Source organism: Elaeis guineensis, chromosome 13 (assembly GCF_000442705.2).
Source record: "Elaeis guineensis isolate ETL-2024a chromosome 13, EG11, whole genome shotgun sequence".
Classification (NCBI taxonomy): Eukaryota; Viridiplantae; Streptophyta; class Magnoliopsida; order Arecales; family Arecaceae; genus Elaeis; species Elaeis guineensis.
The window spans coordinates 11821601-11833984 of NC_026005.2; positions in this window are offsets into that span (position 1 = coordinate 11821601).

Sequence of the window (12384 nt, forward strand, 5' to 3'; positions counted from 1 at the left end):
TTTTGTGCCAATCGATATAACCATCTAGCAATAGGATCCGATATCCGGATAGGCCGAATGTATGCTCAGCAACACTCTAGAATCTATGTGGATATAGTTATTGCATAATTTATTCCTTTGACTTTCGATGCTCAAGGATGACTTAAGATTAAACTGTTAATCCTAGATGAGTAGTCTACATTATGTCTCAATCTCAAAAATCTTGTGACTTCTCACTAGGACTACTCTGACCAAAGTTTTACTGAATTGAAATACAGTGATGCATCATCTTCAATTTTATTCGAAACGGTCAATCCCATCTTGACCGCACTCAGACTTCACAAGTACTTGACCGTATTCAAAAATCTTCCATCATCGAATTAAAAATTTAGATAGTTCGATATCAAAGTGTAGTGAGTTGCTTATAAGTCATCGAGGCAGTTTTAGATCAGAGGGATACTTATATCCATATCCCATTAGAGTAACTCTTGATAGTAGAGTACTCTGAAGTTGGTCACACTCAGTGAAACGTACTCTTATATTTCATCTATATGCCATATCGTGTCTCCTCATGCCTTGGTTATGAGAGCAACCAACTAATATGGCACATAATGATCTGCACTTGATATAACTATGGTCCTTGTAATAACTGTATCATTTAGTCATGAGTAGGATTTAAGAACTACACAATAAATCCTCTTTTATTATTTTAGAAGTAATTCTAAGGACTTCATTATAATATATGAGTTCTATTTAAGAATATGTATTTCTTTTAATGAATCTACCAGATAATATTTATCATTTTATAATTCATATACATGTATGTAGCACAATCATCTACAACCTAAATGATTGACTTTAGGATATATTTTCCAACAACTGGCGACCACAGTTTATTCACTTCTTCATCGATGGCTTGTTGTCTTTTTGAGGTAAAGTTCTTCTTCTTCTATCGAACAAGTTTGCAGGTTGGACCCACGTTCAGCCTATGTATGATTACCTCAGTAAGGATTCATGGCATGTTTAAGGCCGATGTGGCAAAGATATGCGCATTCTTGCATAGAAAACTCAAGTTGATTGTAGAATTCGATGGTCAGGAGCAATCCGATCTGAACAGTCTTTTTGGGATTGTTGCTCTAGAGCTGGAGCGAGACTAGTTGCTTGGTAGGCCCACCTCAATTTTTCAGATCTTGAAGATCTAGCCCATAGATTGGTAGAGTTTCTTACTGTTTTTGTTTTGATCATCATCATGAATCATTACCGAGCAAGTTGTTGATTTTCTTGCATTTCTCCTACCCTATTACTTATCAAGAAATGAACGAGTAGGTGATAGGTTGACACAACAGCTTTTAGCATGTTCAATTCAGATCGGCCCAATATCACATTATAGGCCAAAGGTACATAGATGATGAGAAAAGTCAAGCACATAGTTGCCTGGTGGGGTCTCATCCTGCAGTGACCAGGAGGACTATCTCCCCCTCTATCTTCATCGAATCGTCGGAGAACCTTACCAAGGGGCTATTCATCCTTTTTAGTTGATCCATTAATAATTTCATTTAGGAGAATACATCATAGAATAATACATCGGTGGAGCTTTCATTATCAACCAAGACTCTTTTTACATAGTAGTTTACTATTATCATTGAAATGATAACAATATCATCATGGAGAGTTTAAATTCTCCATATATTATCATCATAAAAAGAAATAACATTATTGCCCCCTTGCCTCTTGAGGGTGTGCTTCAGGCTCCCTGGCTCTCTCGGATCTTTGGCTCTCACGATCATGTGGTTTACACCAGCCATCGATTGCTTGCTTATCCCTTCATCGATCGAAGGTCGAGTTGGCTGGTCAATCGCTATGTAAGCCTTATGATCACAGACGAATTTTTTGAGATAGTCGCACCTTATCAGGGCTTCTATCTCATTCTTTAGCGGGATGCAGTCCTCTATGTCTTGATCAATGTCTCGATAGAATAGATAGTACTTTTTACAGTCATACGTGGTGAGAGGGATTTTTATCGATCGAGGCCTTTGAAAATACTTCTGCCCCTCAATCTCCATAAGGATCTATTTGTAGAGGCCGAAAGAGGGGTGTAGCTATCGAACTTATTGATTTTGTGGGCCGGGCTCTTCAGCCTAGGGCTTAGTCATCACCGGGAGGCTTCCTTCCCAGTACAGATTTTGCTCGTCGCCTCCTAAGCTTGCTTCTTTCTAGGGGACCTTCTTCTCTCAGCTTCTCACTGATTGATCACTCCATCCTCCATTTGAGCATATTTCAGTGCTCAGGTGAGGAGCTCGGTGTAGATCCTCATAAACTTTTTGTCCAAAAAAAAATCAGCTGGATCTTCATAGACCTCACTTCATGGCCAACATGGCTACTACATTTAGATTGTGGATTTCTAAGGTGGCAACGTTGAAGCATGCCTTGTAGTCCTTCAGGGACTCCCCTTTCCACTACTAGATCAAAAAGAGGCTATGGAGTTCCATGGTTGCCTTCTATTGCTGTAGAAGTGCATCATGAACTACTCTAATTATTCAAAAGAATGGATCATATTCGGCTGTAGACCCAAGTATCATACTCAAGCAGATTTTTTGAGAGTCATTGGAGAAACAAGATAAAGGAGGACATCCATTACCCCTTGAATCATCATGAGAGTCTTATAGCCCTCGAAATGATTGAGTGGGTCAGAGGAGTCATCGAAGGGCTCCAACTATGGTATCTTGAATTGAGGAGATATCCATTCTTCCATGATTCTGTTGGAGAAAGGAGCATAGGTGTTGAACTCAAGGCCATGCATCCAACCTTTGTGACCTTCTTATACCTCAGCAAGTTGTAGATCAAGCTCTTGTAGCTTTCAATCATAGTTCACACTATAACAAAAGAGGTCTATAATAATGATCAAAATCATCATAAAAAATATAAAAAAAATATTGATAAAACTTATACCAATGATTGGTAAACCGCTATAATAGATGACATCGCTAAAAACTATTACCACCTATTATCATGATTTTGATGAGCATTGGTATAAGCAAGTCTATGCTAATGCCATTATAATTATCGCTATAGATACAATCAAAATTAAATATTTTTTAAAAATAAATTATTTTTATAATCACATATATTTTATAAATTAATAATAAATATTTATAATCAATTATTATCCTCTTAAAGTAAAATTTGACTATGGTACTCTTGTGCTTGATCGAAGAGAATCATATGATACTCTTATATTTGATAAGACTTACAATTAATTTTAATTAATCACTTTTATAGGAAATTGAATGTAAAATTTATTGGATAATTATCTAGTACTTAGCCATCATGATAATATTAACTTATGATATAGAGTTATAGTTTATTATACTTATTCAAATCTCATTCATATTATAAAGTATATTTATTTCAAATATATTATGATATTTAAATTTTAATAATTAATTATTTTCATAAAAAATCAATTATTTTTTTAAAAAAAATTAAAAAAATTATTTTATTTTATTCTTTATAATATTTTAAAAATATTATTATTTAAAATATTTTAAAAATAGATAATTTTAACATATTTCTATAATCATAAATATTTTTTTAATATTCTTTGAAAATAGATAATTCATGAATCTTCTTATTTATATTGTAACTAAAAAAATAATGATATTTAATATATAATCTTTTAAACTTTATATTATATAATTTATATAAGTTATTCATAAATTTTTTATATATATTTTAATATAAATTAGATTGGATTATATTCAAATTTTTGTTAAATTTATTTTTATATAATTTTTTTAGTAATTACATCATAGATCATTACTTGGTTGTAATATTGTGCATTCAATATTGATAGTGGATTTCATATCAAGATTTATTTTATTTTAATTATTAAACTATCTTACCTTATATAGTTAAAATTATATTAATTTTAAAATTTATTAAATATATAAAATATTTTTTATAAAATTTAAATATCTATTTAATGATTAAATATTATCATCAATAAAAATATCAATTAATTTGCAATGATGCTAATTTATCATAAAAATAATTCATAAATAATTAATAATAAAATTTATTAGCTATATAATGATATATAGAGCATAAAATTTATTTCATTGATAAATAATTAATATCCAATAATATAATCATAAATATTACTAATTAGATTTAATTTAACTATAGAATATTATTTTTATAATATTATGATAAATAATTAATATTCAATAATAGAATTAAAAATATTATCAATTTGATTCTATTTAACTATAAAATATTATTTTTACATGATAATATCATAACATTATAAACTTTAAAAATATCTATAAATAATTATTATAATATTATAGATTTTTTATTATGATTTTTAAAATTATTACAATAGAATATAATTTTTTATGATATTTATAAGATTATGTCGCTATATAATAACTTTTATTAACATTCCTAATCAAATACTATAATAATATATATCTTTTATGATATTTTTAAAATCATCATTAGAGAGTATTTATAGTATTACTCTTTTTTGATTATTACTAAAATAATTCCATCGCTATAAACTATTTTTGTTGTAGTGCCAGTTGATGAGAATCACTATGATATCATATCCGAAGTTAAGTCCACGTCATATGATCCGAATGGGGACCATTGATGCTTCTCTCACTTGGAACTTTGATGCCGAGGAGAGGCTCGTCAGGCCAGAGGATCTGGGTGATGAGACCATCGAGTAGGCTGAGATCGTCAGTTGTGGTGGGATGGATAGTGGAAAGGGCTTGCTCCTCAAGCTATGATTGTTGCTTTGCCATCTGCTGGAGGCCTTGGATGATGGTCGTCAAGGTTTGAACTTGTCGTAGCAGTGTGGCGAATTGCTACTAGTCCACCACCCCAATCAGATGGAATGCTGATTAGAGTTGGTCGAAGCATTCTGCACTATCATTCTCGTCATTTCCTTATTCAAATTGGATTTGTTATCTTTTTCTTCCTGACACACCAGTCTGTTGGCATTGAGCTTCGATGGCGCTACATCAGGAGGTCAGTCGGGTGTGCCTGGGGATGCAAGCTGCCCTCCACACTAGGGACCTATTAGAAAATCCACTTGCTGGAGTGTGTCCAGTGGGAGATTCTCCAATGCCTAAGTCAGTTGGAGCCTAGGGAATAGTTGAAGGAGGAAGAAAGGTGTATGAGGGTGAGAGCACTAACCTTTTCTATCAGGAGTCAAGTCTTACTTGAGGGTTCTCTACTTACGTCTTTTATATTAAGATGATGCTGTAGGTTGTTACATAGAAACTTGGTAGGTTGTCAAGATCTACAAGACCATGACATGATAGGCCATTGAGATTTGTCCATGTTGCCGCAAATCTTCGGCGAGATGGTCGGCTGCGAGCTGAGGTATTGCGCCTAGTTGTTGGATAGTGAAAAACCTACAAAATCAAGTCTGCTTGCTGGAAGTTGTCCGACGAAGGATCATTCCATGCTAAAGTTAGCTGTAGATAAGAAACAATATAGAGGACCAAAACATAAGAGCAGAGTGTTTAGTAGTCAGAAAAATCTTACTCCAATCCTCTTGCTTATCACTTTTTATAGAGTAGAGAATGTTATTCCTATGTAATTTCTGCCTCTTAGAATTCAGGATTTGGGAATTATTGCCTTTAGTGGGTAGTTACTTCATTAACTGTCGTTAAAATCGAGTAGTGGATCATTAGTGGGCGTATTACATCCCACAATCCCATAATCGTGGGTAGTTAACATCTGTGCCGAATAACTATTGCTCGACTCCTATTTTTTCGGGATCAAGATAGTTGGTAAAATACTGAGACACCAAGGAAGTCATCAGCTAAATATTATTTAGGATCATTGGCTGCTTGTTGAACTTAGTCGGCTAATCTTAATCAGCTAAACTTAGTCAGCTGAACTTAGTCGGTTGTAAGCCGAAGATTTATACCAACACTTGTCCCCCAACTCTCGAGTCCAATGCGATAACGATATTAGATGGAGGGAGTTAATCGAAATTTTGAACTTGGTGCCTAATTTTGAGTTCCTTCTTTTGGCAAACTTTATTTATTGCTATCTCGAAGAAAGATACTTGGCAATTTTGTCATCTTGTGGAGCATGCAACTATTTTGTCGTATTACAGGATGTGCGGCAGCTCCATCATTTCGTATAATGTACCGCAGTTATTGCTGTGGGTGCTTGAAGTGACCTTTTATAATAATTATGGAAGATCATGCCAGCAGAATAATGATTTACGAAGCGTCTAAGTCAGCCACGTATCGATCAATGATAGAGAGACTGATTTATATGTCATATCATATGCCCCCCACTTCTGAAGCTATTTCATGCTTCGGATAAAAATAATCAATAAGAAGTCAAAATATCTGAAATATCTAAAATAAATTAAAAATCGAAGTATCCAAAGAAGATCCGAAGTAGATCGGAAGTCGAACCTCGATAGTAAATCTTACCAATTCAATGTCTTCATCATCGGCCTCTATTTGACTCATTTATGGATGAGGAGTGTCAAGTGGCCATATAGGATCTCCAAAGGGTTAGTCCCGTTATTGTTGTTGTTTTCGGCTTGCCATATGGCCATGTGGGGTCTTCGAAAGATTAGCCCCTTCGTCGGTAGATAGTTGAAACTTGACCAAGTAATCTTGTTGGTATAACAAAGTCGGATGTTGAAATATTTCGAGTCATACTTTTTTTTTTTGTAACTTTTATTAGCTATATTGGGTCTCTTGCCGATCGAGTGCAAGCCAACTATTATTTTATCGGATGTCAGTCGGTCATGTTATTCGGTCAATTACCCAATAGTTGATTTTTTATTAGTCGATATTCATTGCTGACAACTTATTGGAACAATACTACAAAATATAAAGTATTTGCATAATATGATTTATTATGGGGACTTACTAATAAGGTATGCGTAGATTCTCGACGTTCCAAATTCGAAGAATTTCAGTACCATCTAAATTTTCGATCATAGTCATCTAATCATCGTCAGGACTCATCATGATATCGAAAATATCCAAAAGTGGAGTCTTCCCCAAATGAGCTAAGGGAGAGCGATATCGCTTTTCCTTCCTCAAATTTTATTGAGAAGATCGTCGCTCCTCGAAAATGGCACGATGTGGGTGCTAGGTGGGTTGGCATTGCGGTGATGGAGGTTGCTGCTATTGTGGTCATTTTTCTATAATTTGCTATAGACTGTGGACAGCCTCTGTCAAAGTCTTGATCTGCTGCACTAGGGTGGTGAACTGCTGTTGGTTTGCTGTGACCATCGATTGTTAAGCACTGGCTCTGCATGTTGTATCGGAGGTTCTCCACGATGACATAAAGAGCATCTAGCAGAGCTTGTGGATGTGTTATGAGCTCTTGTTTTGGCCATGGTTCTTTCTTCTAAGGGATTTTCTCTTTTCTTTTCTGGCACGTTAAACTGTTGTCACAAATATCCAGTAAGATGGTCGGCTGTGAGCCAAAGTATTGTGCTTAATTGTTGGATAGCGAAAAATCTATAAAATTAAGTTCACTTACTAGAAATTGTCCAATAGAAAATTTTCCGATGCTAAAGTCAGCCGAAGATAGAAAACAATGTAGAGGACCAAAACACGAGAACAAAGTATTTAGTAGTCAGAAAAATCTTACTCTAATCTTTTTGCTTACCACTTTATATAGGGTAGAGAATATCATTACTGTATAACTTCTGCCTCTTAGGATTCAAGATGTGGAAATTATTACCTTTAGTGGACAGTTACTTCATTAATCATTGTTACAACCGAGTGTGGATCATTAGTTGGCGATTATTTCATCCCACGATCCTATGATTGTGGGTAGTTAATACCTGCACCAAATAACTATTGTTCGATCTCTATTTTTTTTGAATCAAGATAGTCGGTAAAACACCGAGAAAATCGTCAGTCAAATAGTATTCAAGATCCTCGATTGCATATGGAATTTAGTTGGCTGAACTTAGTCGATCGTGAGTCAAAAATTTATCCCAACAATCCATTATCTTATGATTTGAATTATTTATCATGGGTGTTGATCATGGGTTGTGCCTGTGCTACTGAGATTGTTGGAGAATCTCAGAGATTGCGTGGATGATTGAGTGAGCTAGAAACTTGAGGTGAGGTTCCTTCTGGGAACACCCATATGAGTTGCCGGGCATTATCGGTTAGGTTCTGATTCGAGATGAATATCAGATAGAGATTGATCTCGTAGTATCATCTTATCTCGAAAGATGATGTGATCTTTTTTTGGTAGAAAAAAGATGATCTGATCTTATTGGACCATCAACGGATGCTCGACGACGTCATGCGAAGCAGAGTTTGGATTGGATATCGGATAATCTCCGTAACAATCATGACTCGTCTCTTGGCTGGCCGTGGCATTGAATAGTCCAGCGGGGTCCAGCCCGGCGCGTGTGGACGCCTTACAAACGCCATGCTTCCTTTTCTGCCGGCACTCGGTGATGGGCCAAGCCTTCCTAAGATTTCGTCTTTTTTCTGTGAATTATTAGTGGTGGGTAAGGTCTTGTCGTGGCGACGATGACTTATTGCCACCTTCGCCCGCACGCGCCACCAAAAAATAGGCCGAGGTTCCGCGTGGACTGAAGCAATTGGATCAAGGGCTGGGTTGTATCTTTTGTGCAAAAGGATTCACCCTCCTCCGCACGAACCGACCGTTGGATGGCGCAACGGTTACTTCGTGATCTACGTGGATAATTAATGGAAGATTCGGACTGCTTTGAGAGCTGTGTGAAGCGTGATCCCGTGGGCTGCGTCGCGAAGGAAGATCCACCGTTCTTTCGCGCGAAAGATACAACCGAACCCATTTGGAGGATATTCATCCACGTGTATTGATATTTTGAGCCGACGCAATTAACCTCGCGTCAGGGTCAACAGTAGAGTCAAGAAATCAACTGTAGAGTCACGGGAAAAAAGAAAAAAAAAAAAGAGAAAAAAGAGGACTGGAAGTGGTCTAATAATGCATGCAGGGTGCATCACACGATCCCAGGTTTTTCAGTTTAATATAGCTCACAGTTTCATTGCTTACTGGAAAAAAAAAAAAAGGGTGTCACCTCTATGATGTCACTGTTTCCAGAGCGAAAGTGAGGGGGAGCTTTGAAGATTCTTATTTGTCCAGTCAAGGCCCTCAAGTCTTCCTGCGTTGTTTTAAAGTAAAATTCGAGACCTATGACCAGTTGATTATCGAATCCATTCATCCACTTGGGCGGATTCCACCGTATAGGATATCCAAAGCATGATTTCTATGTTGGACTAAGGCCAAGCATATGTTTAAAAAAGTGAACAGTACGGCGGTTTCCTCTCAATTATTTGGACTGAATAGCCTTCTACTTCTACGTGGGAAATCATTTAGGCTTTGTTGTTTAAGGGTCGGTTCCGACAGTTTCCTCTCAAGTACGGCGGAGGCGGAGAGTTCCTCCAGATCGCTCCCCAGGATCGCCGCTTCCTCCTCCATTAGGGTTTTGCTGGGGACTTTGTTGGGGTTTAAATCGAATCCATTTGCTCGGGACTTGGTTGGGATTTTTTGACGTGCAGGACCTCTAATGCAAACTGTCACGGGGCAATTTTCAGCTTCCAAAATTGCTTCCGTGATGGCGCTAACTCCACTAGCCAGCCAACACTCCAAGGTATGAGACACAAGTGTTTACAGGGAAAAACCTCCAACCTTTTCTTACTTTTCTTCTCAAAAGTACAAAGGACACACCTGCCTCATGCAAGAGGTCTCTCACCCTCTCACCTTGGTGTACAAAGCACTCAAAATCCTCCCAGGTTACACAGAATGCTCTCTCACAGCCTATGGAAACACCCTTCCTTGGCTGATTTTCCCTCTCTCGGCTCCCTCCCTCAGCCTTGGCCGACAGGCCTATATAGCATCTCTGGCCGTGGGCCACTCGCCCACTTTCCTGGCAGCGCGCGCCCACTCCCTGGTAGCGCGCCCACTTTGCTGGGTAGTTGGCCGAACCGCCCAACCACCAGCAACTGCGAGTCCCGGTCAGCCACGCCCCAGAACTGCAAGGAACCGCCAGCAACCGTAGCCTGGCGTGCGCGCGTGCCGACCACGCGCACCTCCGACTTGCGCGCGCACGCCTCCGCTTTCTGCGGCGCACGTCTCCTGTGCACGTCGCCCGCGCAGTGCCCCAGCTGGACTCCGCTATTTCCGTGCGCACTCCGCTTTCTGCACGCATGGCTCCTGCGCAAGTGCCCCCGCACTGAGCTGTGCCCTGCTCGAGCAATCATATCCGCGCCCGCAAGCAGTGCCGCGCCTGCGTCCATGCAGTGCCGCGCCTGTGCCCGAGCTGTGCCACGCCCATGCCTGCAGACAGAGCCAAGTCCTTCCGACCGAACCCAGGCCGAGGTGCGCCTAGCCTGCACGCCCATGCCGCGCATCATCGCCATGTCGCGCACTCCTTCGGTGTGCCATCCCGAAGATGTGCGCCCTCCCTGTGCACAATGCTGCGCCGAGCCCCACCGCGCAGCAAGGCATGGCACGGTGCCGCCTGCGCCCGTGCCAAGCCCGTGTCCAAGGCTTCAGCCCTGTGACAAACCTCCCCCACTTGATGAAGCCAACGTCCCTGTTGGCCGGGAAGCTAAAAACTCATGTACCTGCTGCTCGAATTGCCAGAGGGAAGTCTCCTTCTCCCAGCTGGTCTCATTGTCTGGAACTCCGCTCCACTTCACCAAGTACTCCACCCTCCTATTCTTCTTGCTTTGCCCCAAGACCCGGCGATCAAGTATTTTCTCCACCTCGCGTGTGTACTCCGTTCTGACTGTCGGAGGGGCACGCTTCATTTGTCGCCGTGAAGGCACTCCTTCACCACCGTCTTGGTAAAATGGCTTCAAGAAGCTCACATGGAAAGTCGGATGAATCTTCAATCTGGCGGGCAGCTGTAATCGGTATGCCACTGCACCAACCTTCTTGACGATCTCAAATGGCCCATCGTACTTGGGAACTAGACCCTGATGCACCGTCTTGCTACTGATTTTCTTCCAAATCTGGGGAGTCAGCTTCAGCAATACCTGATCCCCAACCTGGAACTCCCGACCACGCCTTCCTCGATGCGAACCTGCCAATATCCGGAGCGCAGGTCCAGCTTGGTGAAGAATGTTGCCTTGGCCAATCTGTCAAAGAGGTCAGCCGCAAGGGGGATTGGGTATTTATTCTTCACCGTTACCTTGTTCAGGGCCCTATAATCTATGCACATGCGCAGCGAACCGTCCTTCTTCCTTTGAAACAGCACCGGGGCTCCATAAGGTGCTTTGGAAGGCTGGATCATGCCGGCATCCAGCAACTCAGTCAATTGCTTGCGCAGCTCCCCCAGCTCCAAAGGACTCATGCGATAGGGCGCTTGGGCTGGTGCCTTCACTCCCGGCACCAACTCAATCTTGTGGTCAGTTGTTCTCCTTGGTGGAAGTTCCTTTGGCAGTTCGGCTGGCATGAGGTCTGCATACTTCTGCAGCAGGTCAGCCACTTCATTGGAAACTTCCGCCATGACTCCTTCCTTCATTTCTACCAAGGCCACCAGGAAGGTAGCTTCACCTCGTCTCAGCCCATGCTTTACCTGCAAGGCTGACAACATCGCACCAGATGTTCCTCTATTCTTTGCTGGAGGGTTAGCCACACTCGAGATGAAGCAAGGGTATTCTTCGTGCAGCAACATGAGCCCACCCAGATGAGGCAGCAAAGCTGCCTTTGCTTGCACAAAGAACTCAAGACCCAGGATGATATCAAAATCATCCAATGTAACAATGGTGAAACCGAAGATACTAGTCCAAGACCCAAGGGATACCTGGATGCTAGCAGCTATCCCAGCAACATCACGAGCCGCAGAGTTCACAGCTTTGATCTTGCTGCTGCTCTTGGTCACCTTCAGCCCGAGTACATGCGCAATCCGCTCGATCATGAAGTTGTGTGTTGCACCTGTGTCCGCCATGGCCAACATCTCCTTTCCGCCAAGCCTGACCTTCATGTACATCAGGCCGGATGGTATGCTCCTCTCCGCTCGCATGGCGTTGACGAGTTGGAGTGGATTGATGCGTGAGGGGCTGGCTTCATCACCTCGGCCACCCTCCTCTACCACGGCATTGAGTCTTTCCTTCTTCGGGCAGTCCTTTGCCCTGTGAGGTCCACCACATATAAAACAACCAGAGAAAGTACTGGTTTTACCTTTCTCTTGTGCGCTAGCCTTGCCAATGCTTTGGCCATCCTCTCGGCCTTTGGATTTCTTCTGGGCAGCTGGCTTCCTGCCTTTGGACTTGGGCTTGCTAGTCCCTTCTGTATCCTCTACAGGCCGACTGATGCGAAAATCAACCAAGCCATCCGCTGCAGCCATGGCCGAGGGCAAGTCTATCACGTCTTGCCTCCGGAGTTCCATCTGCGCCC